We start from the raw sequence: 4,956 nt of genomic DNA, 5'->3' as shown, positions 1-4,956 counted from the left end.
CTTTCTATTGCCTACCCCCCCTAACGTAGTACACTCCAAAGATGGCCTTTAAGGGTACTTTCAATAAATGAGTTAATAAATAAAAAGGCAGTCCGCTTCCGTGTGCTATCGAGGTACAATTTCAAGCCAGGTAACAGGAATTGAATCAACGACTATTCGAACACTGTGGCTTAAGAGTCAGTCCTCGCCTGAAAATTCTTCTGATAGTTTGAATAATTGTCAATTTGGTGTATTTTCTCAGTATGTACGTGTACCCTATGTTAGTCGGCATCAGTTTGTTTTAGCGCATTGAGGCATAGGTTATGGTGTTCATGAACCACTGCACGAGTAGGTACGAAAATATCCGATTTTCCCTAATATACACTGGCTAACAACTTTAATTTCAGAGGCAGTATCCAGTCCCAAACACCTTCCCATGAATTCTGTTCTGCCATCGACGTCGATCTCTGAGCTGGGAAATGTGGCCGATGCAAATTGGATGGACTTGGGGCCATCGTGGGCTACGAGTGAAGAAAATTCTGTTCGGTGTCAGAACCTTGAGCCAACAGAAGAGGAGTTGATGTACATGTTCTTCCCGTACACTTCTATGAATTTTCCCGACGCTGCGAGTCACATCGAATAGACCGATTTCACAAAGCCTACTGCGCATGCGCGCGTTTACCGGAAGTAGCCAGCCGCCATCTTGGCTGTAGTCCTTCGTGGCGTCGTCTGGTCTGCACGACAGCCTACATTACTTTGCGCCTTGACTGGCATTATGCCCGGCCGCAGTAGCTTTCCGCCGTTTCGTTTATTGTGTTGAGCTCTATAAAGGAAACAGAGGCTCCACGGCGGAGTTTCGAGGGGTGCAATGCTAATCGCGGTAGGAGCAGCGCAGAGAGGGTGGTCAGTTGCCGCATGAAGTGGAGTGGCCGCGGTGGCGACGCTGCGTTTGTTCCTCGAACCTTGCTTTGGAAAATGCTGCAGGTGGCGATAAAAACGCGCATGACCGCCGCTTTCGTTAATTTTGTCAGCAGAACATTTGAACGCATAGCGATGCACGCGATTTAATTAACGTCTTCAGACAGTATTTACATTTCTTGCCACCTCATTTTGCTGTTTCAGTATTCGCTGTATTCATCTAGGCATTCGCTATAGACGTGTCACACAGCGTTTGTTGCCTTTATTTTTTCATCATAGCCCTTGATCAAAACCGGCCATGCGATTGTTTTTTTCTTATTCACGTAAACACATGCATGTATACTCACGACGTGCTCGGCGGGTTACCAGCAGGAAAGGTGAGCGATTCAAGCGAGCTATGCCGTTTTTCTAAATGGAGATGTGACAAATGCTTGTGTTCAGTACAAAATGAGAAAAGGAGAAGCCAATCGGGGAGCTTTTGAGTACGCCTAATTAGGGTTTAGGGGCATTTAATTTCGTGGCGAATAGTTTTATTTTGATTATTGATACACTAATTACTTTTTTATTTCGATTAATATAATCTTCTGCCAGGGTGTCTCCCGTACGACTCACTTTCGCTATTTTCGTAGTACGAGTCTGAACAGGTTGACTGCTTGGTAAACACTAGATGACCTTTTTTATCCAAAACAACCGACAAAATGTGGGTGATATCCAGCATAAATGGCATGTGGCTGTTACTGGAATACCATGTACACTCAACGACCAGTGAGCAACAAAACGTTGGAAATTATTCCACATTTCGACAGTTTTATAGCCTCGCTTTCTCATTCCGTGAAATAGAGAAAGCATTATCGCTAGTATGGGAGCTCGAGACATCAGGAGTGAATACGTGCATCAAGCTAACATTGTGGATTCCTGAATGTAACAATAAATCTTAGTACACTTGTTCCCTTACAACCTTGCACCGGGCAGAAATCGCTGCAAAGAAGGCTTGACGACGCAGCACGAAGGCAAATCCGATTGCCTTCTTTTTAACAATTTAAGGGACTGCCTCAAAGCTGAGAGCCGCGTAAAAGGCATTTAATACAGTTCAGAACTTTAAAATTTGCCATTTGTCATTGTCCACTGATCAACAGCGACAGTACGGCTAAATGTACTCAACAGCACTTCTTCGGCTGCATCTCGTGAACAGCTTCTACGCAATGTCGTTTGGACATTTCTCTTCTAGAAAACGGAAAATCCGGGACGCTCTGCTTCGCACAGTTGTCGGAGCTCACGACACACCTCAGGTGAACGCACTTGTCCCGCAAATACAGCATTCATGCAGAGAGACACCGTGTGGCGACGCAAACAGGGATGCTTCTCGCGCGTGCGCCACGCACCGCGCTGACGCGGCCGCCGGCCGGAGTACCACAACTCCCAGAGTGCATCGCGGCGGCGGTGGCGTAGCGCAACTGCTTGTGAAATCGGTCTATTGCACACGACTGAGAAAAAAATTAAATATCCCCTGTGCTCAGCGGTGTTTGAGGCGCCCTGCAAACCTGAAATGCATATGGCCTCCTCTCACACTGAGGAGAAACCACACGAGTGCGACCAGTGCCGTTTTTCAGCTGCTTCACGTAGCAAGCTACTTCGACACAAGCGTACGCACACAGGTGAAAAACCACACAAGTGCGACCAGTGCCGTTTTTCAGCTGCCTCACCTAGCAAGCTACTTCGACACAACCGTACGCACACAGGTGAAAAACCACACAAGTGCGACCAGTGCCGTTTTTCAGCTCCCTCACCTAGCAAGCTACTTCGACACAAGCGTACGCACACAGGTGAAAAACCACACAAGTGCGACCAGTGCCGTTTTTCAGCTGCCTCATCTAGCAAGCTACTTCGACACAAGCGTACGCACACAGGTGAAAAACTACACAAGTGCGACCAGTGCCGTTTTTCAGCTGCTTCACCTAGCAAGCTACTTCGACACAAGCGTACGCACACAGGTGAAAAACCACACAAGTGCGACGAGTGCCGTTTTTCAGCTGCCTCACCTAGCAAGCTACTTCGACACAAGCGTACGCACACAGGTGAAAAACCACACAAGTGCGACCAGTGCTGTTTTTCAGCTCCCTCACCTAGCAAGCTACTTCGACACAAGCGTACGCACACAGGTGAAAAACCACACAAGTGCGACCAGTGCCGTTTTTCAGCTGTACCACCTCGCAATCTAATTCGACACAAGCGTACGCACACAGGTGAAAAACCACACAAGTGCGACCAGTGCCGTTTTTCAGCTCCCTCACCTAGCGAGCTACTTCGGCACAAGCGTACGCACACAGCTGAAAAACCCTACAAATGTGAAGTGTGCCCTTATTGGGCGAATAAAAGAGCATTTAAAACGTCACATGCGTACGCATATGAGAGCAGGGGTCTTTAACTGTACTCTATGTTCATTCGTGGGTTCAAGCACTGAGAGCCTCAAGGAGCACATGTCCGGACACGGGGAGTGAGTTCTTCATTAATATGCGCAGATGATGACGATGCTTAATAGAGGCACATGCCTCACCGCAGAAATAACTATCCACTTTTTGCGGACAAGCGTGAGGTAACTGTTTAATGTACGGCGGACATACAGTATTTTTGTGCATAACTTTCTGCAGACGTTTGCAGCAGCAGCTGCATGTTCTTATTAATTCGCATTATTTTAGCAGTAGACACAGCGCATCAGGTGCTTCGGTTCTTACGTGGACAGCCAGATGGTGCCCCTTCTGTGTAATGTCGATACCAATAAAGTGGAGACTGCGAATGTAATGTCGTTCAGCGTAAGCTCTTCCTTGCTTCAAAGTGCAACTTGGCGAAAAAAAATGAAATTTGATCAGAGGTACAAAAAAAAAGTATTTTATAGACCACCCTTTATAAGTCTAAGTTAACTGGTAAATCCCTCGATTCCTCTGAACTTTTCGCGTTAACATTACCACAGCATTTTCAGGCTGCGCTTTATGGGTTTACAACAGTCTTGTTCATTTAGAAATAAAATTTTTGTCTCTTTCATTCCGATATCTGGAACGTCTCAGCAACTTCAATGAATCTTTCATGGAATGCGGATGTCAATCATCATCATCACCAGCCTGACTACGCCCACTGCAGGGCAAAGGCCTCTCTCATGTCTCTCAAATTAACCCTGTCCTTCGACAGTTGCGGCCGCCGCATTCCCGCTAATTTCTAAATCTCATCCGCCCGCATAACTTTCTGCCACCCCCTGCTATGCTTGCCTTCTCTTCGAATCCACTCAGTTGCCCTTAAGGAGTAGCTGTTATCTTAGCTTAGCTGTCTATCCATTATATCATCGCTTAGAGCATGCGGTTAGCTAACGAAGTTTAAGAACTAGTCATCAAACATTTCGTGTACTTCATGTTTCCTCAAATAAAATGTTTGTCAAGCCGCTACGCAGTAGACATGCATCTGTCTGCCGTCGCCAAGCCTGGTTAGATTTTTAGATCAAATAAGACTAATAATCGGCAGCTACTTAATTTCATGAATATCTGCTAACTATATAGCTGCGGGAAATATTTTTCTTGCCAGGCCAGCCTCGCTTATCGCATGAGTTTGTTGTGTGGGGTCCCCTGACCTTCCACAACTGGATAATACATATCACCATTTTTGTTCCAAAACTTAAAACTTGAAAGTCATTGAACGTCGCCATCTTTTTCCGTACCGTTGTATACGTGCATGCATATCATTCGCGAGTGCATAGTGTCTACTGCGTGCTGAGGCAACTCTAAGCAAGGGAAGGAAAAACGCTGAAGTACGCGGGGAATGAACACGGATGCCTGAAAAATGTCAATTAATGTCCGTTTTCTTCTAATCAAGGAGTTCAGCATTTATAGCTATCGCAAAATGCGCATTCACGATTATGGTGAGCATAATCCGAGGGCTCGCAGCCAATGCCTATGTTTGGAATCTCTGCTCATAAGCACCAGGCTACCTGGACAAACGAAACAAAGAATCGTGGTCAGGTCAGGCCAACAAATCAAGGATGCGAAGTACAAATTAAGGGCTGCACTGCATAAT

The 4,956-nt window shown here is 46.2% G+C and overlaps 1 pseudogene; it reads left to right on the top strand.

Moving 5' to 3' along the window:
• Positions 1–302: 302 nt before the first annotated feature.
• Positions 303–3,395, top strand: LOC149355697 (uncharacterized; annotated as a pseudogene).
• The last annotated feature ends 1,561 nt before the right edge of the window (positions 3,396–4,956 follow it).

This window comes from Amblyomma mixtum, chromosome 3 (genome assembly GCF_055824585.1).
Source record: "Amblyomma mixtum isolate Tamu chromosome 3, ASM5582458v1, whole genome shotgun sequence".
NCBI classification, from domain to species: Eukaryota; Metazoa; Arthropoda; class Arachnida; order Ixodida; family Ixodidae; genus Amblyomma; species Amblyomma mixtum.
The sequence above is the reverse complement of the archived record's forward strand: the minus strand, read 5'-3'. Positions and strand labels throughout refer to the sequence as shown.